The following is a 25,265-nucleotide window of genomic DNA, read 5'->3' on the forward strand; positions in this document are numbered from 1 at the left end:
GCCCATGCACAAGCCAGGGTCAGGGGGTGGAGAGAGGGGGGGTAGAGAGAGAGAGAGAGAGAGAGAGAGAGAATTTTAAGCAAGCTCCATGCTCAGCACAGAGCCCAACACAGGGCTCAGTCCCACGAACCTGGGATCATGACCTGAGCTGAAATGGAGAGTCATACACTAAACTGACTGAACCACCCAGGTGCCCTGAACACCATGATGGGTTTTTTTCACAGAAAGAAAATTGGTTTTAAAATTGTATATGTTCATTTTTAAATATACTCACGTGGTTCAGAATTTAAAAGGAGCACCTATGATGACATCTTACCAAAAATAAATAAATGAATAAACAAATAAACCTTTATCTGAACAAATCTTTATCACTAACATTTTACACAAAATACAAAAAAAAAAAAAAAAATAAGCATGTTAAATGATACCATGTGAATGCAGTCGGCAACATTCAGAATAAGGAAAATTCTGTAGGACAAATAGTTCAATTTCTTCAACAGATAAAGTACAAAGAGAAAAAGGTAATTGAGAGAATCTATAAATTAATAAAAAGCATGCCAACCAATTGCAATGCATGGAATTTATGTGAATCTTGAACAATCTTAAAAAATATTCATGACAAATGGATCAAGATGTGGTTTATCTATACCATGGAATACTACATGGCAATGGGAAAGAATGAAATCTGTCCATGTGTAGCAACATGGATGGAACTTGAGGGTGTTATGCTGAGCAAAGTAAGTCAGGCAGAGAAGGACAGATACAATATGTTTGCACGTATAGGAGGATTAGGAGGAACTTAACGGAGGACCATGGGGGAAAAATAGTGGGGGAGAGAGAGGAAGGCAAACCATGAGACTCTTGAATGCTGAGAACAAACTGAGGGCTGATGGGGGTGGGGGAGAGGGGAAGCGGGGTGATGGGCATGGAGGAGGGCACTTGTGGGGATGAGCACTAGGTGTTATATGGAAACCAACTCAACAATAAACTATTTTTAAAAAAATTCTTGAAAAGATAGTCCATGAAAAAAAAAATCTCACAATGCATTTAGAAGCATCTTGAAGGGTTACCAGTTAATGCCTCTCTTATAGGATGTGCAGAACTGTGAAATTAATGGGTTATATGATTAAAAACTTTGTCCTTTTAAAAAAATATATTCATGAGACAGTGGTGCCTGAGTGGCTCAGCTGGTTGAGCCTCTTGATTTCTCTGTAGGCCATGATCCCAGGGTCATAGGATCAAGCCTTGAGGCCTTGGGATCCATGCTGGACTTGGAACGTGCTTAAAATAATTCTCTTCCTTGGCCTCTCTCCATGCCCCTCTCTCTAAAATAATAACAAAAAATTATGAGACAATTGGGGAAATTTGAACAGTGAATGGGTGGATGATATTAGGCAATTATTGCCAATTTTTAGGTATGATAATAATATTGTTGTATATTTCAAAAAAATAAATTACCATTCAGCAATGCGCACCAAAATATATTTGGATGAAATGGTATTGTATCAGGCAGTTGCTTCAAATAACCCAATAGGATATTGTTGTTTTAAGTGTATCTATTGCTGTATAACAAATTGCTTCCAAATTTAGCTACTTAAAACAATAAGCATTTATCTCACCATTTCTGTGGGTCAGGAATCCAGAAGTAGCTTAGCCACTTGGCTTGATAGCTCTGGCTCAGGATGTCTGTAGTCATCAGAAGAGTGGAGGATCTGTTTCCAAGTTTACTCAGTGGTTGGTGGCTGACCTCAATTCCTCTGGCTTTAGCTAAACACCTCATTTTACTTCCTTTCTATAGGCTGCTTGGGTGTCCTCAAGATGTGGCAGCTGGCTTCCCCAAGAGCAGAGCCCAAGATGGTAGCTGCAGTCTTTTTTTATTACCTAATCTGAGAAGTGATACACCATCACTTCTGCCATATTCTATTAGTTATGCAGACCAACCCTGGCACAATAGAAAAAGGGATCACTAATGGGAGTAAATAATAAGGGATAAGGATCGTTAGGTCCATCTTAGAAACTGGCTATCATGTTGACCCAAGGTTTTATGGGGTTTAGCCAACCTCCCATCCATTCTCTGACCTTCATAAACCCAAACCCTGACTGGAGGACCATAATGGTATCTCTGGTTTCTGGTTTCAGTGTAAGTTCAGAGTGATTACTTAATATAATTCCCAGAAGTTTTGGCTATTTCCCTTTCCTCAGTTCAGTCAACTGTTAAACAGACTCTCAGGAAGGTTTGAAGGAAAATTCACTGTAAACACTGATAGAAGAGTGGCAAAGTCCTTTCTTAAAGAGACCAGGACTCCCTCAGACTCTGAACTGCCTTAGATTTGGGAATTGGAAAAGATCATGAACCCCACTACAGGGAACTGAATTATGCTGTCTGGCCAGAAGACTTACAGTTTTCCAGCTGTGTATGTCAGGTGGCACCTTGGTAAGCTGCCCATCTATTTTATTTCTGGGGATTCCATAATGAATTAGTCACCACCACAGAACTCAGAAACAAAGCACTAATTACCATTTCATCCTAGTGGCTTACTGTAGTAATTTCACCTATTTTATCTCTATCCCTCCAGCACTGTCTCCTGACCACTAACTCTCCAAGATCTCATTATTCCTCTGGAGGGTGCCAATGCAATTCCTTTGTGGTATCCCACAATATTATTTCTTGTATACAGAAGATACCTACTGCAGGGCTCATTATAGAAAGTGATGTCATCATCCCCAACCTATTTCTTCATTTTTTAAAAATATTTATTTTTAAGAGAGAGTACTCACAGCAGAGAGAGAGATGGAGAGACAGCATGAGCAGGGGAAGGGCAGAGAAAGGGGAGAGAGAGAGAATCCCAAGCAGGCTCNCAGTAGTTGAGCGTTCGACTTCAGCTCAGGTCATGATCTCACGGTTTGTGGGTTCAAGCCCCGCGTCAGACTCTGTGCTGACAGCTCGGAGTCTGGAGCCTGTTTCGGATTATGTGTCTCCCTCTCTCTCTGCCCCTCCCCTGTTCACGCTGTCTTGCTCTCTCTCAGAAATGAATAAAAACATTTTTTAAAAAATCTATGAAATCTAAAGTATTAGCTTATTTACCCTATTAGCATCAAAGCTTTCTCTTTTTTTAAGTTTATTTCTTTTTTTTTTTTGTAACCTCTACACCCAACGTGGGCCCCAAACTCACAACCCTAAGATCAAGGGTTACATGCCTTCCTAGTTGAGCCAATCAGGCACCCCTAACATCATAATTTTCGATAGACCAGTTCTCTAAGGATTGGCAAGCAAAGCTCACCTTTTTTAAATGAAATCATGCTTAATCAGTGTTAAGCAACATGATTGCTTTTCTTTTTTAAGGATTTTTTTTTTTTTTTTTTAGAGAGAGCACGTGCCCATGCCCAGGCCAGGGTCAGGGGGTGGAGAAAGGGGGGGGGAGAGAGAGAGAGAGAGAGAGAGAGAGAGAATTTTAAGCAAGCTCCATGCTCAGCACAGAGCCCAACACAGGGCTCAGTCCCACGAACCTGGGATCATGACCTGAGCTGAAATGGAGAGTCATACACTAAACTGACTGAACCACCCAGGTGCCCTGAACACCATGATGGGTTTTTTTCACAGAAAGAAAATTGGTTTTAAAATTGTATATGTTCATTTTTAAATATACTCACGTGGTTCAGAATTTAAAAGGAGCACCTATGATGACATCTTACCAAAAATAAATAAATGAATAAACAAATAAACCTTTATCTGAACAAATCTTTATCACTAACATTTTACACAAAATACAAAAAAAAAAAAACAGATAAGCATGTTAAATGATACCATGTGAATGCAGTCGGCAACATTCAGAATAAGGAAAATTCTGTAGGACAAATAGTTCAATTTCTTCAACAGATAAAGTACAAAGAGAAAAAGGTAATTGAGAGAATCTATAAATTAATAAAAAGCATGCCAACCAATTGCAATGCATGGAATTTATGTGAATCTTGAACAATCTTAAAAAATATTCATGACAAATGGATCAAGATGTGGTTTATCTATACCATGGAATACTACATGGCAATGGGAAAGAATGAAATCTGTCCATGTGTAGCAACATGGATGGAACTTGAGGGTGTTATGCTGAGCAAAGTAAGTCAGGCAGAGAAGGACAGATACAATATGTTTGCACGTATAGGAGGATTAGGAGGAACTTAACGGAGGACCATGGGGGAAAAATAGTGGGGGAGAGAGAGGAAGGCAAACCATGAGACTCTTGAATGCTGAGAACAAACTGAGGGCTGATGGGGGTGGGGGAGAGGGGAAGCGGGGTGATGGGCATGGAGGAGGGCACTTGTGGGGATGAGCACTAGGTGTTATATGGAAACCAACTCAACAATAAACTATTTTTAAAAAAATTCTTGAAAAGATAGTCCATGAAAAAAAAATCTCACAATGCATTTAGAAGCATCTTGAAGGGTTACCAGTTAATGCCTCTCTTATAGGATGTGCAGAACTGTGAAATTAATGGGTTATATGATTAAAAACTTTGTCCTTTTAAAAAAATATATTCATGAGACAGTGGTGCCTGAGTGGCTCAGCTGGTTGAGCCTCTTGATTTCTCTGTAGGCCATGATCCCAGGGTCATAGGATCAAGCCTTGAGGCCTTGGGATCCATGCTGGACTTGGAACGTGCTTAAAATAATTCTCTTCCTTGGCCTCTCTCCATGCCCCTCTCTCTAAAATAATAACAAAAAATTATGAGACAATTGGGGAAATTTGAACAGTGAATGGGTGGATGATATTAGGCAATTATTGCCAATTTTTAGGTATGATAATAATATTGTTGTATATTTCAAAAAAATAAATTACCATTCAGCAATGCACACCAAAATATATTTGGATGAAATGGTATTGTATCAGGCAGTTGCTTCAAATAACCCAATAGGATATTGTTGTTTTAAGTGTATCTATTGCTGTATAACAAATTGCTTCCAAATTTAGCTACTTAAAACAATAAGCATTTATCTCACCATTTCTGTGGGTTAGGAATCCAGAAGTAGCTTAGCCACTTGGCTTGATAGCTCTGGCTCAGGATGTCTGTAGTCATCAGAAGAGTGGAGGATCTGTTTCCAAGTTTACTCAGTGGTTGGTGGCTGACCTCAATTCCTCTGGCTTTAGCTAAACACCTCATTTTACTTCCTTTCTATAGGCTGCTTGGGTGTCCTCAAGATGTGGCAGCTGGCTTCCCCAAGAGCAGAGCCCAAGATGGTAGCTGCAGTCTTTTTTTATTACCTAATCTGAGAAGTGATACACCATCACTTCTGCCATATTCTATTAGTTATGCAGACCAACCCTGGCACAATAGAAAAAGGGATCACTAATGGGAGTAAATAATAAGGGATAAGGATCGTTAGGTCCATCTTAGAAACTGGCTATCATGTTGACCCAAGGTTTTATGGGGTTTAGCCAACCTCCCATCCATTCTCTGACCTTCATAAACCCAAACCCTGACTGGAGGACCATAATGGTATCTCTGGTTTCTGGTTTCAGTGTAAGTTCAGAGTGATTACTTAATATAATTCCCAGAAGTTTTGGCTATTTCCCTTTCCTCAGTTCAGTCAACTGTTAAACAGACTCTCAGGAAGGTTTGAAGGAAAATTCACTGTAAACACTGATAGAAGAGTGGCAAAGTCCTTTCTTAAAGAGACCAGGACTCCCTCAGACTCTGAACTGCCTTAGATTTGGGAATTGGAAAAGATCATGAACCCCACTACAGGGAACTGAATTATGCTGTCTGGCCAGAAGACTTACAGTTTTCCAGCTGTGTATGTCAGGTGGCACCTTGGTAAGCTGCCCATCTATTTTATTTCTGGGGATTCCATAATGAATTAGTCACCACCACAGAACTCAGAAACAAAGCACTAATTACCATTTCATCCTAGTGGCTTACTGTAGTAATTTCACCTATTTTATCTCTATCCCTCCAGCACTGTCTCCTGACCACTAACTCTCCAAGATCTCATTATTCCTCTGGAGGGTGCCAATGCAATTCCTTTGTGGTATCCCACAATATTATTTCTTGTATACAGAAGATACCTACTGCAGGGCTCATTATAGAAAGTGATGTCATCATCCCCAACCTATTTCTTCATTTTTTAAAAATATTTATTTTTAAGAGAGAGTACTCACAGCAGAGAGAGAGATGGAGAGACAGCATGAGCAGGGGAAGGGCAGAGAAAGGGGAGAGAGAGAGAATCCCAAGCAGGCTCCATGCTGTCATTGCAGAGCTGCACATGGGGCTCAATCCCATGAACCATGAGATCATGACCTGAGCTGAAATCGAGATGGATAGTCAACTGATTGAGCCACCAAGGTGCCCCTCCCCAACCTAATTGTTAATGTCTTGGTAAATGGCAAGTCCTCTGGGTTATCATAGAAGCTGTGGTTCAAGTTGCATATAATAGATCCATGTCAACATTTCCATAAGCAGTGGTTCTGAAAAGGATTTCCTAGGATCAGCAGCTGCACCTGAGAACTCCTCAGAAATTCAAATACTCAGACTCCACTCTAGACCTACTAAATTAGAAATTCTGGGGATAGGGGTAGCAATCTGCGTTTTAACAAGCCCTCCAATAATTCTGAGGCAGGCTTGTCTGAGAATCATCATCTTACTGAATACGGGCAAGGTAGAAAAGCCATTTGACTACTGTAGTCTCAACATGTTTAAAAATTTCTCATATCATTATTTACTTTCAGAAATTAAATGTTATAATTCAATGCAAAGCCCAATGCGGGGCTTTGAACTTGCAAACTGTGAGATCATGACCTGAGCCTAAATCAAGAGAGTCAGACCCTTAATTGACTGAGCCACCTAGGCATCCTGATAGCCTTTTTTAAAAATGTTTATTTCTTTTGAGAGACACAGAGAGAGCACTAGTGGGAGAGGGGCAGAGAAAGAGAATCCCAAAATGGGATTCTCCCGCTGTGAGTGTGGAGTCAGATGCAGGCTTGCATGTGGGAACTGTGAGATCATAACCTGAGCCAAAATCAAGAGTCAGATGCTTAACCAACTGAGCCACCCAGGTGCCCCTAAATATTTATTTTGCGAGAGAGAGTGGGAGATAGAGAGAGAGTGAGATATAGAGAGATAGAGCGCGTGCGCACTTGTGAACAGGAGACAGGCAGAGAGAAAGGGAGAGAAGAAGCTCAATGCCTAGTGTCTAGCAGGAAGCAAGCCTTGCGGGGCTTGATCCCCTGGCCCTGGGATCATGACCTGAGCTGAAACCAAGAGTCGGACACTTAATGGACTGAGCCACCCAGGCACCTCCCATTGTCGTCTTTAAAACATGTGTTCATATGTATTAGTTTGAATATCTTTGTAAATGGATAATGTCAAGTTTTCTGAAAATGTGTTCTGCAGAATACAGTAATCCCAAACAGTCATCTGTAAAAAAAGCAATCCACAGTTGTACAGAATATTTTCTTTCCCACTCTCTACTAGTCTCCCTTCTGCTCTATGCCCAAAGGGCTGATCTGTATGGATTATAGTTTCCTTTGCCTCTCTGCCTGCCTCTTGGATTTGGCTAAGGGGGAGGAGGGCTGAGAAGGAATGAGGAGATAAGCAGGGCATTAAGGAGATGGGGAAATGAAGATAGACAATTATTCTTGGCTCTCTTATCTCCCTTCTGCTGGATTGCCACTAGTTGGCTGTCTTCCTACTAGAATCACAGCTTCTGTGAGACAGTTGTCTCCATTTAGTTGCCTCTTTAGGCCCAGAGATGGTAACAGCACTCCATTCTCCCTTGTTAACATTCTATTAAATGTTTCTCAGTTACCCATTGTGAATGTACCACCTATTTCCTCTGGGAACTGACTTATTCAGTAGTTACATATTATATTGTACTTCTGGAAAGATTCAAAATTCTCATTAGGATATTAAAGGCACTAAATGATATAGCAGTAAATAATATCTAAGTTTCAGTCATTGTTTACCAAACGTATTTACTCATGGCACCATTTTTCTTTTTTTTTATTTAAATGTTTTATTTGTTTCTGAGAGACAGAGAGAGAGAGAGAGAGAGAGAAGAGCAGGGGAAGGTCCAAGAGAGAGGGAGACACAGAATCTGAAACAGGTTCCAGGCTCTGAGCTGTCAGCACAGAGCCCGACATGGGGCTCGAANGGTTTTGATTTGTATTTCCCTGATGATGAGTGATGTTGAGCATTTTTTTCATGTGTTTCTTGGTCCTCTGGATGTCTTCTTTGGAGAAGTGTCTATCATGTCAAGAAGAATTTGTTAGTGATATAAATTAAAATTTAAAGAAGCAGATTGATATTAAAAATAAAGATTGATTAAAAATTAAAAACAGTCAATTAATGGGCAAATTAGAATGTGTAGGAAATTAAAACAAGAAGCTTATGGGGAGCCTGAGTGACTCAGTCAGTTATGCGTCTGACTTCAGCTCAGGTCATTATCTCACAGTTTGTGGGTTTGAGCCCCGTGTTGGGCTCTGTGCTGACAGCTAGCCAGAGCCTGGAAGCCTGTCTTTGGATTCTCTGTCTCCCTCTCTCTCTGGCCCTCCCTTGCTCACGCTGTCTCTCTCTGTCTCTTAAAAATAAATAACATAAAAAAAAATTTTTAAAACAGGAAGCTTCTAATTTAAAAGCTAGATGGTAAAATAAAAGAGTACAAAAGAGGAAAAAACAGCATACATTTACGTATGGATATTAATTGAAACAGTATGAGAGTAACTTGAGCAGTATTAAGTCATCACTAGAATAAATTGTAATTAATTCAGATTTTCATAGGCAACTAACACTGAGAAAAGTTAGATGGACCCCACTCTATTGTAGACAACAATTCTAGAAGAAGTTTTAAGAACTTCTCATTATGCCAACATATATCCATTGAGTGGGTTTTTTTTTTTTTTAATGTTTGTTCATTTTGAGAGAGAGACAAAGAACGCACATGTATGAGAGCTGGGGGGGGGATCAGAGGAAGAGAGAGAGGGAGAGAGAGAATCCCAAGCAGGCTCTGTGCTGTCAGTGCAGAGCCCGATGTGGAGCTTGATCTCACCAACCAGAAGACCATGACCTGAGCCGAAATCAAGAGTTGGACACTTAACCAACTGAGCCACTCAGGCAGCAGTTGGTCAAATACCGTTGAGTATTTTTGCACGACCCACACACAGTGCTTATCAAGGCTCTCACAAATGTATGTTGTTTGGAAAACTCATAAAAGAAAATTCTGAAATTGACAACCACCTTAAGAAAGAAAGCTGTCTCCAGTGCCAGGCACCATTCTTGGTTTCCCTCCTCTCCTCTATCTTGGTCCACAAATTTTTACTTCTTTAGTCACTCTCCAATGACTTCAAACTGATTATCTGTCAACCTCAGCTTTTAAAAATGTTTTTAGTCAGAAGGATGGAGTATCAGGGTCTAGTTTATCAGTACCTGAAGCAGAACTTCTCTGATCACTTCCCCTAGGACTGCTCCTCGTGTACTTGATGTGGAAATATTGTTGCAGTTTCCAAGTTACCAAGAAGTTAGTAAATATAACATGTTAACCAACAAGTGTTAAAATTTATTATCTCCAAAAATAAGATGAAAACAAGGACAATTGTTCAGTTCCATAGACAGTTATTTGTAGCTGGCATTCACTTTGTGTACTGTAAGACAGGTCCTATATCAATGCTAGCAATATACCATTTGGTTTCCTCTTCATAACCACCTGATATTTAGCATCAGTCCTATTTTGCAGATAAGAGTCCCATGTCAGAGACATGAAATATTTTCCGTGTTACATAACCAATGGTTGATAGAACTTAATTCAAATTAATCTTCAGTCATTGAAGTGGGTGCTACCTGCCACATTTTATCAGCCTCTGCAAGGCACTGTACTAAACCCTGAATCAAAAAAAAGCAATAAGAGCATTAAATAACTCCACCCCCAACTCTTGCCAATGGTGTCATTTAGTTTGATCTTTACTATTAAGAATTTGTAAACATTGTGCCTGGGTGGGTCAGTTGGTTAAGCGTCTGACTCTTAATTTTGGCTGTTGTCACAATCTGATGTTGGTTGGTGGCTTCACGATGACAGTGAGGAGACTGCTTGAGACTGTCTCTCTCCCTCTCTCTCTGCCCCTCCCCTGCTCATGTGCATGCATGCTCTCTCTCTGTCTCATCAAAATAAATAAACTTGGAAAAAGAAAGAAAGAAACTGTTGGGTGTCTCAGTGTCTCAGTCTATTGAGCATCTAACTTCGACTTCAGCTCAGGTCATGATCTCACATGAGTTTGAGCCCCTCATTGGGCTCTGTGCTGTAGGCACAGAGCTCACTTCAGATCCTCTGTCCCCTCTTTCTCTGCCCCTCCTCCACTTTCTCTCTCTCAATCTCTCTCTCAAAAATAAATATTAAAAGAATTTGTCAATATATTGAAGATAAACTTTTGCAAGATGGAGTTTGTGATTAGGAGAAAAAATTATCCTGAAGAATAAAAGCACCTCAAGATGGAAGTATTACTTGTTCCCCTTTCATTTCACCACACGTGACGTTTCCATACTCACAATAAAAGGTAAAATCCTGAGGGTGTATTAGAGGGGAATGAGAGGTGTCATCTGTTTCCCCCATTTGTTTCTCAAACCTGTTTCTGGATCTTGCCTCCACACTATACTTGTAGGACCCAAGCTTGTTTCTGTCATCTTTACATAGCTGAAGTCCCTTGATCTCCAGCTTCAAACTCAAGCCTTCCTTTGGTTCCCAGGACCACCAGTCACTGTATCCTAGCACTGTCAGCTCTAATTTCAGGCAAATCCTGTTCGATGATTTTCTGCTAGAGTATTTTACCAGTTTAGGTCATCCTTGGCTATCTCTCTGGCACTTTCATTCTTTCTTCGGTCCTTTTTTGCTATGAGACCCTTTCCAAGATCTGGATTCATGCTTCTGAGTCTCAGTGACTTCTACACAATCCCAAATGTCTGCCTGCTGGAACCTCTTATATCATTAACTATAGACTCTTGATATTTTTGCCCTATTAATTACCTGTATCCCTCCCCACCAACATTCCCACCCCCCACATAGTGGTCAATTGTTACTCCACTGTACTCTCTCCTGCAGTGACATACCCACTGGGCTGCATGTACCTTACCCTGTGCTGCTGAGTAAAGTTGCTGCTTCACAAAACTATGTGAAGAATGTTTATCTCCTGGGTGAATGGACTGAACTCTGAATATTGTTTTAGAAATAAACATTCATTTGAAATATTCTTAAGCCTCTTACTACTGTTAGTGTTATAGATTATAGTAACTAGAAAACAAAACAAAACAAAGACCAAGACTTAATCATAATCACAATCCTCTTGGAATTTATAGTCTACTAAGAAACATAAGCTCTCTAGGGAGGCAATAGAGGACAGAATGGAAAAGTGCCTTTGGTGAAGTACTATGGAAGTAAAGAGAAGGAAAACTCTTTCTTCCAAAAGGAAGAATCTGGTATGCTTAATGAGAGAAAAACAACTTCTGGAATCGGAGCTATCAGAAGAGAATCTTTTTCTCTCCGAGGACATGAGCCCAAGAGCTGCTAAGAGCTATTTTCCCAGCCTTTAGGAGAAAGTTCATCTTGGGGGTGGTGTAGAGATCAACAACAAAAGAAAAACAAATCAATTTAGAATTAAGGAGAGAAGAAGAAAATGGAAGAAAAGGTGGGAAGGAGACCCCAATGACAGTTCAGTCTCTGGTTCCAGACACCTCTGATGCTAGTTGTATTGCGGATATTGTTAGAGTCTGTTTACAAAAGCCAACAAATGCCTTTTATTTGGCTAAATTAGTCCCCTAAACTGGGAGTTTCTTTTTTCTTTAATTTTTTAATGTTTATTTTTGAGAGAGAGGAGAGAGAGAGAGAATGAGCCGGGAAGGGGCAGAAAGAGAGGGAGACAGATGAGCTGAAGCAGGCTCTATGCTGACAGCAGAGAGCTTGATGCAGGGCTAGAATTCACGAACCACAAGATCATGACCAAAGCCAAAGTCAGAGCTTAATCCACTGAGCCACCAAGGTGCCCCTAAACTCTGATTTTCTATTTACAAACAAGAGTTATAACGAAACTATGAGACAAATACTCTGGAAATTTACCAGTTACTAATTACATCTTAGTTAACTAATCTCAGGTAAACTAATGTTTTATTTTTTTTTTAATGTTTGATTTGGCCTTTTTAAAGTTAATTTTTAATTCTTCTTCCTTGGAAATCCTGCTTCCTAGCCTTTCTTTGGTAATTATTCCATAGTTTGAAGGATGAGAAATAACAATACACAGAAATAAGTCCCAGGGCCATTATATATGCAATCCCTCAAAACTAAACTTGTTCTTCAAGTATACAGTGTCTAAAACATTCAGATAAAGAGGCTAGCATTGGGGCGCCTGGGTGGCTCAGTTGGTTAAGCATCCAACTTCAGCTCAGGTCATGATCTCACAGTCCGTGGGTTCGAGCCACTCATCGGGCTCTGTGCTGACAGCTCAGAGCCGGGAGCCTGCTTCAGATTCTGTGTCTCCCTCTCTCTCTGCCCCTCTCCCGCTCACTCTCTCTCTGTCTCTCAAAATAAAATAAAGACATAAAAAAAATTTTTTTTTAAAAGAGGCTAGCATTTATTTTCTGTATTCACCATCTATTCCATCTGGATTTGTTTTTTGGGGACGGAGTTAGCAAAATCTTCTTTTATAACCTATATGGAGAGTCAATTGTTCCACCATCATTTACTGAATAGTCTACCTTTCCACCACTGATTAATAATACCACTTCTGTCAGAAATCAAAATCCATGTATGCATGGGTCTGTTTTTAGATTCTTATTTCTTTTTATTGGTCTTTTGCTTATCTAATTGATTGTAACAAGGGCATGTTTTAATTATTATAAATTTCTTTTTAATGTTTATTTATTTTTGAGAGAGAGAGACAGAGTGTGAGCAAGGGAGGGGCAGAGAGAGAGGGAGACACAGAATCCAAAGCAAACTCCAGGCTCTGAGCTGTCAGCACAGAGCCCAGTGTGGGGCTTGATTCACAAACCTCTAGATAATAACCTGAGCTGAAGTCAGATGCTGAACCAACTGAGTCACCCAGGTGCCCTGTAATTATCATAGATTTCTTATAAGACATAATAAATGGTAAGGATAATCCTCCTTATTCTTCAAAATTGTCCTAGCTCTTCTTGGCTTTTTCCATTTGAGTTTTAGAATGGGCTTTTCAGGTTCCATTGGAAGTACAATAAGAATTTCAGTAACTTCAGATTGATTTGCAAATGACATATCAGATAAAGGGTTAGTATCCAAAATTTATAAAGAACTTATCAAACTCAACATCCAAAAAACAAATAATTCAGTGAAGAAATGGGCAAAAGACATGAATAGACACCTCTCTAAAGAAGACATCCAGATGGCCAAGAAACACATGAAAAAAATGCTCAACATCACTCATCATCAGGGAAATACAAATCAAAACCACAATGAGATACCATCTCACACCTGTCAGGATGGCTAACATTAATGACTAGGCAACAACACATGTTGGCAAGGATGCAGAGAAAGAGGAACCCTCTTGCACTGCTGGTGGATTTGCAAACTGGCGCAGCCACTATGGAAAACGATATGGCGGTTCCTCAAAAAATTAAAAAATAGATTTACCCTACAAGCCAGCAATAGAACTACTAGGAATTTATCCAAAGGGTATAGGAGTGTGATTCATAGGGGCACACGCACCCCAAAGTTTATAGCAGCACAATGAACCATAGCCAAATTATGGAAAGAGCCCAACTGTCGACCAACTGATGAATGGATATAGGAGGTGTGGTGTATATATACACAATGGAATATCACTCTGTAATCACAAAGATGGAAACCTTGCCATTTGCAACAACTAGAGTGTATTATGCTAAGGAAAATCAGCCAGTCAGAGAAAGACAAATATCCTATGACTTCACTCATATGAGGAATTTAAGATGCAAAACAGAGGAACATAAGGGAAGGAAAGGGATGCAAAAGTAATATAATAACAGGGAGGGGGACAAAACAGAGGAGACTCTTAAATACAGAGAACAAACTGAGGGTTGCTGGAGGGAATGTGGGAGGGGGAATGGGCTACATGGGCGAGGGCCTTAAGGAAGACACTTGTTGGAAGACACTTGTTGGGATGAGCACTGGGTGGTATATGTAGGGGATGAATCACTATATTCTCCTCCTGAAATCATTATTGCAATATATGCTAACTAACTTGGGTGTAAATTAAAAAAATAAATTAATTAAAAAATTAAAATTAAAAAAATCATCACCTCTATGATAAGAAGATTTTGGTATTGGTTAAGTATCTTTCTTATTTAAGTTCTTTTAAATTTGAGCCAAGCGCCTTACTGAACAAGCATTTTGAAAAGTCCTAAGTCCCAATAACTTTACCTAGACCCATCACCATTAGCAGTTGCTATTCTTGGTTGATGGGCTGCTTTCCTGTGAAGAAGAATATACTTCATGCATTATTCTTCTCTTAAGAAATTAACGTCTTCCTTCATGAGGAGGCCAAGGCTTGCCAACCACTCTTCTGTTTCCCTAATCAAGCTACTCATTTTCCACAAATATGTTGCCACCGAACACCAGCAACACTGCCCAGAATAGCAAGTACTCCACTCTTCAGTCACCTTAAAATTAGCTCAATATATTTTTTAAAGATTTTTAAAGTTTTTAAGTAATCCCTATGCCCCTGTGCCCTGCTCATACTCACGGATTTGAGGTAAAGAGTTGCATGCTCAATTGAATGAGCTAGCCAGGCACACCACAAGCTCAATTTTTTTTAAGTTTATTTATTTATTTTGAGAGAGAGAGAGCACAAGCAGGGAAGTGGCACAGAGAGAGGGAGAGAGAGAGAATCCCAAGCAGGCTCCATTCTCTGCCACCACTCACTACTGTGAGATCATGACCTCAGACGAAATCAATGGTTGGGTGCTTAACCAACTGAGCCACCAGGCACCACAATCTCGACATTTTGTAAACTGTGGGTCAAGTATAAAGTAAATTTTCCAATTTACTAGCCTTCCTTTAACTGAGTTATGATTTGAGGTGGTTAAATGTACTTACTTAATTTTTATGGCCTCAGTAGATAAAAACTATTGGAAAAATCCTAACTCAGGTTTGCTATTATTAAGTGATTTTGAAAATTTAAGAAAATGTAATGATGAAAATTTAAGATGAAAATAATTTAAAAAGAAGTTGAAGAAAAAATAATTGAAGTAATGCAGATTGGATGTCATCTTGAGGCCAATGCCCACAAAGGTATCCCAGCAATACTGAAAAGAATATGATGGTAAGCATAAATTAAATACATGAAATAGTTTTTGTTTTTTAGTTTTTTAATTTAGTTTATATAAATTTTTAATCTTTATTTTTGAGAGACAGAGAGAGACAGTCAGAGACAGAGGGAGTGGGAGAGGAGCAGAGACAGAGGGAGACACAGAATCTAAAGCAAGCTCCATGGAGGGTCTGAGCTGTCAGCACAGAGTCCGACGTGGGGCTGAAACTTGCAAACTGTGAGACATGACCTGAGCCAAAGTCAGACGCTTAACTGACTGAGCCACCCAGGTGCTCTGAAATATTTTTTGTTTTAATGTTAATAGCCATACTGTGCTAAGTTCTCTTCACCTAACTTTCATACTGCAGTATAAGTTTATATTAAAAAATCAAATTGTAAAACGAGTACATTATAACTGTGTTATCACTTTTGACTTGATTTATCTTAATCACATAAAACACAGGCATTATGAGGAGAAATTTGCATTTGTGTACATAGATGTATATACCTACATGTAGCATAAGATGTAATATAAAAATAATATGTACATACAATTTGTTTAAGAATAATATATATTACACTCTTTTATTGCAATCAGCAGGATAGTTCAAATATTTGCTTATTTGTTATAAGAAGTAAACAAACAAAAAACTAACACATGAACATGAGTTTGCTGTCTTAATATTTTTTTTGGAAATATAGGTTAAATATTTCTAATCTCTTGATACAGTGCTTTCAAATATGATTTCCTAAATCTGGTAAGAACGCTTATTTAGAGGCACCTGGCTGGGTCAATCAGAAGAGCGTTCAACTCTCAATCTCAGAGTCTTTTTTTTTTTTTTTTTTAAATGTTTTATTTATTTCTAGCAGAGAGAGACAGCGTGAGCAAGGGAGGGTCAGAGAGAGAGGGAGTCACAGACTGAAACAGGCTCCAGGCTCTGAGCTGGCAGTCAGCACAAAGCCCGACGCGGGGCTCCAACCCACCAACCGCGAGATCATGACCTAAGCGAAAGTCGGACGCTTAACCGACTAAGCCACCCAGGCGCCCCATCAATCTCAGAGTCTTGAGTTCAAACCTCATGTTGGGTTTAGAGATGACTTTAAAAAAGAAGAGGCAGGTTCTCTTACATCGACTGCCTAAGAGCCGCATTGTAAGAAGCAACAACCTCTCCTCTTCCTCTCTGCCATCTCTGCTTTGCTCAGTGGCAGCAAAGCAGCAACCATGCATGAATGCATCTCCATCCACTTTGGCCAGGATGGCGTCCAGATTGGCAATGCCTGCTGGGAGCTCTATTGCTTGGAGCATGGCATCCAGCCCAATGGTCAGACGCCAAGTGACAGACCACTTAGGAGAGGAGATGGGAGAGGAGATGACTCCTTCAACACCTTCTTCAGTAAGATGGGTGCTAGCAAGCTTGTGTCCATGGCAGTGTTGTAGACCTGGAACCCACAGCCATTGATGGAATTTGCACTGGCACCTACTGTCAGCTCTTCCACCCTGAACAGGAGATCATGGGCAAGGAAGATGCTGCCAATAACTATGCCTGAGAGCACTGCACCATTGGCAAGGAGATCATTGACCTTCTCTTGAACCGAGTTCAGAAACTGGTCAACCAGTGCACAGGTCCTGTAGCTTCTGGGTTTTCCACAGCTTTGGAGGGGGAACTGGTTCTAAGCTCACCTCCCTGCTGATGGAACATCCCTCTGTCAATTTTGGCAAAAACTCCAAGCTGGAGTTCTCCATTTACCCAGCCCCCCACGTTGTCACTGCTGTAGTTGAGCCCTACAACTCCATCTTCACTACCCACGCCACCTTGGAGCACACCCTCTTGGAGCACTCTGATTCATGGTAGACAGTGGGGCCATCTATGACAGCTGTTGAATAAACCTTGATATCAAATGCCCAAAATACACTAACCTGAATAGGTTGATAGGTCAAATTGTCCTCCATCACTGCTTCCCTCAGATTTGATGGAGCCATGAATGTTGATCTGACAGAATTCCAGACCAACTTGGTGCCCAATCCCTGCATCCACTCCCCTGTGGCCACATATGCCCCTGTCATCTCAGCTGAGAAAGCCTACCATGAACAGCTTTCTGTGCAGAGATAACCATCACCAAGCCATGCTTTGAGCCAGCCAACCAAATGGTGAAATGTGACCCTTGTAATGGTAAATATGTGGCTTGCTGCCTGTGGTATGCTGGTGACATGGTTCCTAAAGATGTCAATGTTGCTATTGCCACCATCAAGACCAAGCGTACCATCCAGTTTGTAGACTGGTGACTCATTGACTTCAAAGTTGGCATTAATTACCAGCCTCCCACTGTGCTACCTGATAGAGACCTGTCCAAAGTACAGCGAGCCATGTGCATGCTGAACAATACCACAGCCCTTGCTGGTGGGGGCCTAGGCTCCCCTGGACCACAAGTTTGACCTGGTATATGCCAAACATACCTTTGTTCACTGCTTTGTGAGTGAGGGCATGGAGGAAGGAGGGTTTTCTGAGGCCGGTGAGGACATAGCTGCCCTTGAGAAGGATTATGAGGAGGTTGGTGTGGATTCTGTTGAAGGAGAGGGTATAGAAGAAGGATAGGAATACTAAAATTATCAATGTCACAAAGGTGCTACTTTTATAGGGGAGCTTATTTTGTTTTGAATATTGAAAAGTGCTCTGGTCAGTTAATTTTTATGTGGCAGTGTATATTCTCATATACAATTACTGACCTATGTTTTGAAATACAGGGCTTCATTATAGATCCAAGCTGTCCATTTCTCTGATGAGTTTGAATGAAGAATTCCCCGCCTGGAATGAAAAAAACAAAGAAGGTTATTTATTCTGAATTCATAAAATTATCTGCCCCAAATATTGGTGTTAAGTGCATGAAGCAAAAATGACTTTGACTGGGTAAACATTTTGTCTTATTGCATATGTAGCTCATTACTTTTAAAAATTGTAACTATTTCCCTGTACTATTACTAAATTAAAATTTTAGAGTGATAAATATAAGGGGAATTAGGTAGAAAAATTCTCCTTGTAGGGATTGGAGCAGCTATTAGTTGTTATACAATATTATAGTATTTTCTTAGTTATCTTACATTAACTTATAAAATTTTTGTCTTCTAGCCTTCTACTTAAAATTCAGTTAGCATCACAAAACATGAAAACAATGTAAAGGATACAAAAATGAAGACTTGTATTTAATTAAGGAGTTCTTCCCATTATATTTTTTTGGCCTTTGAGAAACATTGTATTACATTCTTTTAAAGAAAGAAAGCAAGAAATGGAAGGGGAAGGAAACAATAGAAAAGAAACCGGTATAGCACAAAGTAATAATATTAGAAAAATAAGTAAGACCTGAATCTAACTTTGTTGGAACCCATTGTCTGCTGGGAGACTTAGATAGCTAAAGCTTCACAATGAAAAGGGATGAATGTGTTTTCTACTGCCATGGTAACCGCAGATTTGGAGCCCAACCTCTAGAGAAAGTTCAGGAGGACACCCTTAACTTCTGATGCCAAAATTTTGGAATGTTCCTTTCTAAGTGGGCATGAGGAGAGCACTTTAATAAGCCTCAGCTATGCTCTCAATTTGTATACTTTTGAACATTTAGGTTCCGCTCACTATTTTGTAATTATACGTATAAAACCTTTTCATGCCCACTAAAACAGGTACTAGATCTGAATGTAGTCAACCGTTAAGTGTGTTTTAAGGCAATCAACAAAGACAAGATTTTTTTTTTGTTGTGTTGTTTTGTTTTGTTTTGTTTTTTTAAAGATTCTTTATCTGTTCTTTTGGTATAATTGTCTCAAGCTGATATCACAAAATAATTTCTGTAGTTACAACTTATCAAATCTCAAACAGGACATTGATGCAATTAGGTTGCAATATCTTTTTCTTCTAAATATATGATATGTACCCGGATTTTAGAGTTACAAAGTCTTACATTTTAAGCCTTGCTCCGTTACTAATAAGATATTTAAACTGGAAGGTTGCTTCATTTTAATTTTTTAAGTGTATTTATTTATTTTGAGAAAGAGAGACAGAGAGACAGAGAGAGAGCCCAGGGGAGGGGCAGAGAGACAGGAGAGGGAGAGAATACCAAGCAGACCCTGCACTGTCAGTGCAGACCCCGACGTGGTGCTCAAATTCACAAACCTTGAAATCATGACCTGAGATGAAATCAAGAGTCAGATGCTTAACCAAATGAGCCACCCAGGTGACCCTGAACTGGAAGGTTATTAACCTCTATGAGTCTTAGTTTTCTCATCTCTAAAATAGGAATAATAGTAACTGTTTGTGCTTATTTCAGTATTTCAGACATAGAAGGCACTGAATAAATCATTACAACTTTGTTGCCCTGTTGCCCTTTCCTTAAAGCTCATCCATAATTGAGTAGTCCAAGCAATGGTGTCTGTGGCTTGGGGACCTAGAAAGTGATCTGCAAAATTTGTTTTTACTCTTCTTACAAACTAGTAAGTAAGTATGTGACTGTTTTGTGGATCCTAGCCCAAAATACAAGACTAATGTGTCAGAAAGAAAGGACTTTATTATTTATAGCACAGTAAATTGCATGAGCTCAGGGTGTATGCTATACATGCAGTGAGTTTCCACTGAGGCTGAGGAGTACTGAGCAACAGGAATTCATCACTTTTATAGTAAGCAGTAAGCAAACCTACTCTTTGTCTGGGAGAGACATTACCTCATCCCTCAGGGTTACTCACTGCAAACACAACACTGAGAAATGTCCCAGGGAATAAACAATAAGAGCCTTGCATTTCTGGCATACCAGCAAGAATGTACAGGAATGCTCAAGGCTTGTGGTGTTCACTCCTACTTACCTGATAGGCGAGTCTTATTTTTAAAAATATTTTTTAAATATTTATTTATTTTTGAGAGAGAGAGAGAGAGAGAGAGAGAGAGAGAGAAAGCACAAGTGGGGAGGGACAGAGAGAGAGGGAGACACAGGATACGAAGCAGGCTCCAGGTTGTGAGCTGTCAGGACAGAGCCCAACACCGGGCTCGAACCCACAAACTGCGAGATCCTGACCCGAGCTGGACTCTCAACTGACTGAGCCACCAAGGCACCTCAAGATTGTTATTAAATATAGATGGAGAGGGGCTTTGAGCTAATTTTTAAAAATTAGCAAATGTCACAACTCGTAGAATTTAGCATGATACCTGACACAGTGCTTAAATGAATAAATTAATGAATAAGTGAGAAAAGTGCCCACAAAAATGTGCTGGCTATGCTCAATAGCTTTTGACACAACTAAGAACATCAGGGTATAAATTAAACAATCCATACAGTGAGAGCAGACACTGCCCTCCTCAGTTAAAGTCCACTCTTACAATTTCCAAAATTCTCTGAAATATTGAATGCAGATAATTGCACCATAAAATATGAAATCTTTAACCATGTTTGAAGGGTAGAGAAAGTTGAGCCATTACCAGAAAGGAAATCTTACAGGTAAGGGAGTAAACACCTGCAGGGAGTTGAGTTCTTACCAGTCAGGTCATCCTGAGTCTGTTGCAGATGAGCACTAAGGCCACCTTCTCATGGTCTCTCTCTCTCTTCCTCTCCTCCCTTAAGATCCCTGTACAGTCCTTCATCCCTTTCCACCTCCTTCCTCCTCAGCCCCACCATCCTACTTCCTTTTCCTCATTCTGACTCAAAGTCCTGAATCTGACAAAGTGTCTGAGCTAGATTATGAGAAAAGAAGTGAGGGTGGGAAGTTTGTGGGCACTATAGACTATCAAATCCTACGCATAATGGAGAATAGGGAAAACTGAACACCTCGAGGTGAAAATCACAAAACAGCAAATCTTTCCCTTAATACAGAATCTAGGGTGTAATTTTGCCAAAAAGTAGTATTTTTTTTCTCCTACCTTGTTCTTTTTGTAGTATCCCTGCTTTGGGTGAGCCTCGTTTCCAGTAGGGTTGTGGGTAACTATCTTGTCCTAGAAAAAGAATGGGGGGATATAGAGTCTTTTGCCAAGAATTCATGGCTACTTTTGCATGTGATTGATTTATTAGCAGCATCACGTAGTATTTCTTTATCTCGTAACTCATATTTGTCCACCCCAATGATGGACCCTACCCTGATTTCTGAGTGTTACGGAGCACATAACATTAACACAGTTGCTAAATTGCTCTCTTTATTATCTCTCTGGGTCATCTTCTCCTTACTTTTGTTACCATACCCAATTTTTACCACCTGATAGTACTTATTATTTCCTTCATATACAAAAGATTGTTTTTAATGTTTTATTTATTTCTGAGAGAGAGAGAGAGAGTGCGAGCAGAGGAGGGTCAGAGAGAGAGGGAGACACAGAATCTGAAGCAGGCTCCAGGCTCTGAGCAAGCTGTCAGCACAAGCTCGTTGCGGGGCTCTAACCCACGAACTGCGAGATCATGACCTGAGCTGAAGTCGGACACTTAACCGACTGAGCCACCCAGGCGTCCCACAAAAGAAATTTATATACACATCCTTGATATTCTCTGCTAGACTGTAAGCTAAGAACAAGTTGTATTTTTAGTTTTTTATAAGCTCACCACTTAACATGTGATACATATTAAGAAATATAAAGAAATATTGGTTGGAAAAGAGTGCAAATAAACACTCTCTTCCTTCCTACAACTCTGTGATGACTCTGCTTTGGTTTCTCTTTCATTTGGCATCTTTAACTCTTTAGGATTTTTACTGTATGGCTCTTGCTATAATGCTTCCATCATCTTAACTTTCTAAGGCTATGAGATCTTTCATCTATACACTACCTTTATAAGAGCTGTGATATGGTGACATACTTTAATATGTTTGTAACATATTTTTTTAATGTTTTATTTATTTTTGAGATAGAGACAGTGTGAGCAGGGGAGGGTCAGATAGAGAGGGAGACACAGAATCTGAGACAGGCTCCAGGCTCTGAGCTAATCCTCAGCAAAGAGCCCAATGGGGGGCTTGAACCCACGAACCGTGAGATCATGACCTGAGCTGAAGTCGGACGCTTAACCGACTGAGCCACCGAGGTGCCCCAGTTTGTAACATATTTTTAATCACATCTTTTATGAACCTAAAATGAATTCTGTGTACACACATGGCAGAAGAGGCCACTTTCAACCAGAATGAGCTCTAGTTTGTTATTTGCAATCTTCCCAAGTATGGTCATAATTTAATGCTTAAAATTGAGAGGAAGCTGTCTTTCAGTTATGAGACCTTTTTTTAAATGTGACTGAGTGGGAAGTTTGTGAGGAAGCAATGAGTTTAAATTTAAAGAAAAAATTATTATGCACATATTAAGTAAGTGACTGTTTAAAACAGAAAATACTCTGCCGCCCTGCCTCCAGTTCTTGTAATAATTACCTTTGTAGCTCCATAGCTCTAATAGATTTGTCACCTTTATTTAATATGTACTACATCCTGACCCCTAATACAAATTACTTTTCATACTAATTTTCCCCTCCACACCTTCTACCAAATTAAACTGTTGCTTTATTTCCGTTATTGATCCACCATTACTAGGTAAACATGGGTAAGTTACTTCACCCTCTGTGCCTCTGCTTTACTGTCTCCCTAATAAAGAAAATCTGAGCACTTCCTAGGATTGTTGTGGAAATTAAATGAGTTAATATATATGTAAGAACTGTGCTTAGCACATAGTAAATATTATATAAGTAATGACTTGTTACTGTTTTCCTTCAAGTGGTTACATTTATAAATTAACATTATATTCTGAAATACTGCTTTCTCATTCCATCAGTTTAGAAAATATATACTGGCTCCCTACTCAGTGAGGAGTATTTTCCTATTCTTGCATTTTCCTCCATCTAACGTATGATTTTGCCCTTCCAAATGTATAGGAATTAACATAATTACTTTACTTATTTTAGGTAAATATGGAAGATAGGCAGCCTCTTAGGGACAAGACAAGCTCAGGGTCCCCATACTACTCCACCATATTAACTCCATCCTAGAGCAGCCTTTTGATCTTGAGAACCTAACAGGAGAGGTGCTAGACCCCTAATGGGCTTAGAAAATAACAGATATTAACAAGAGCTGGCAGAATCGGAAAACTTACTATATTTTAGCCTGTTAGGGCTGCCAAAGCAAAATACCACAGATGGGGTGACTTAAACAACAGCAATTTATTTCTCACAGTTCTGGAAGATGGAAGTCCAGGATTAAGGTGTCAGCTGGGTTGGTTTCTCCTAAGGCCTCACTTCTTGGCTTACAGATGTTTGCCTTCTGTCTCTCTCTTCACCTCGCCTTTTCTTTGTGCTCTTGCATTACTGGGGGCTCTTCCTCTTCTTATAAAGACTCAGTCATACTGGATTAGGGTCTCATCCTTACTACCTCATTTAATCTTAATTATCTCTTTCAAGACTTTATTCAAATACAGTCACGTTGAAAAGTTTGGGCTTCAACATCCGAATTTTGTTAAGAGAAAATATTTGCTAACTTTAAGAATGTTATATCCATTTTGAGCTAACAAATGTTAATAAAAGTGTGAATAATATGGGGTGCCTGGGTAGCTCAGTTGGTTAAGTGTACAGCTCTTCGTTTCTGCTTAGGTCAAGATCTCATGGTTCATGAGTTCGAGTCCCTCATCAGGCTCCACACTAGCAGTGCGGAGCCTGCTTGGGAATCTCACTCTCTTTTCTTTCTCTGTCCCTCACCCACTTGTGCTTTCTCTCTCACTCAAAATGAGTAAACTTAAAAAATGTGAATAATAATAAATGATCGGGATTAGATTTTATCATCATCATAGTTGTAATCTCTATAGAACTTTGATAGAACCATTTGTCATACTAGAATAAATAGCATCAAACAAAACAATAGTTTTAGCTATTTAATTTCATTTATATTAAAAAGTCTTTGAGGAGGGAGGGGGCAAGATGGCGGAGAAGTAAGGAGCTCCGTACTTGCACTCGCGCCCATACATCACACAGAAAAGATCTGAAGCCATTGGAAACCTTACAAAACCTGAGAGATTGGGAGACAAAGGACGCAGNTTTCTGTGAGGCAGAATTAAATAGAATATTAATTTTGTCACCTCAGATTTTGGAGTTGCTTGTTTACAAGCTAATTCAAGCAAGATGGAATATCTGGTAACACATATATAAAAGGCTGATGGAACCAAACAATGCTTTTTTCTATATTCTGCAGATTATAATACAAGCATAGCAGGATTTACTAACACCCACTGATTGCCTGCAAAAGAAGTTCATTTGCTGCTGAAGAAATAAAATAAAATTATGTGCCTGGAGAAGGCAAGCCTTTCTCACATGATACCTAGTGTAAAGATCCTCCTTTCATTGAACTCCAAGAAGATTCTGGAATTGGTATGCTTGTAATGAATGCTGAGAAGGAGACAGAAATTCAGTGATGGTTCTGTTTTCCTTAAAGCCAAATCCATTTCCATTGCCACAGTTTTAAATCCAAAGCATACAGACCAAATTTTTGTGGAAAGGAAGCAGTTCATGAAAATATATTTTTAAAATGTGTATATGTAAAAGAAAAAAATCTGAAAATTCACTTTTTATCCTAAAACTTTTCAAATACACACAATAAAAAACAGTAGAAGAAACCCTTTCGGACTTGTCACTTAGCATCTACAATTAACTAGCATGTTACTACTCTTCTTTTATTTAATCTCTACTCACTCACTAACTTTTAAATCTATTTATATACTTTTTTAATGTTTTTTTTTCTTTTCTAGGAGAGAGAGAGAGAGAGCATGAGCAGGGGAGGGTCAGAGAGAGAGGGAGCCACAGACTCTGAAACAGGCTCCAGGCTTGAGCTGGCAGTCAGCACAGAGCCTGACGTGGGGCTCGAACCCACGAACCGCGAGATCATGAACTAAGCGAAAGTCGGACGCTTAACCGACTAAGCCACCCAGGCGCCCCTAAATCTATTTAATTTTATTTAAAAATAAAATTCCAGGGGTTCTTGGCTAGCCAGGAGGTAGAGCATGTGACTCTT

At 39.6% G+C, this 25,265-nt stretch overlaps 1 long non-coding RNA gene and 1 pseudogene across 1 annotated transcript; one reads left to right on the forward strand and one right to left on the reverse strand.

Moving 5' to 3' along the window:
- Nucleotides 1–8,152: 8,152 nt before the first annotated feature.
- LOC144235549 (uncharacterized) lies at nt 8,153–21,245 on the reverse strand. The gene is made up of 3 exons (XR_013336247.1): nt 21,172–21,245; nt 18,009–18,087; nt 8,153–8,237 (listed from the first exon to the last, which is right to left on the reverse strand). It is a non-coding gene; the product is annotated as an uncharacterized LOC144235549 (long non-coding RNA).
- On the forward strand, nt 14,828–17,998 carry LOC144235548 (tubulin alpha-1A chain-like; annotated as a pseudogene).
- Nucleotides 21,246–25,265: the final 4,020 nt, after the last annotated feature.

This window comes from Crocuta crocuta, unplaced genomic scaffold, assembly GCF_008692635.1.
Source record: "Crocuta crocuta isolate KB4526 unplaced genomic scaffold, BGI_CrCroc_1.0 scaffold205, whole genome shotgun sequence".
Lineage (NCBI taxonomy): Eukaryota > Metazoa > Chordata > Mammalia > Carnivora > Hyaenidae > Crocuta > Crocuta crocuta.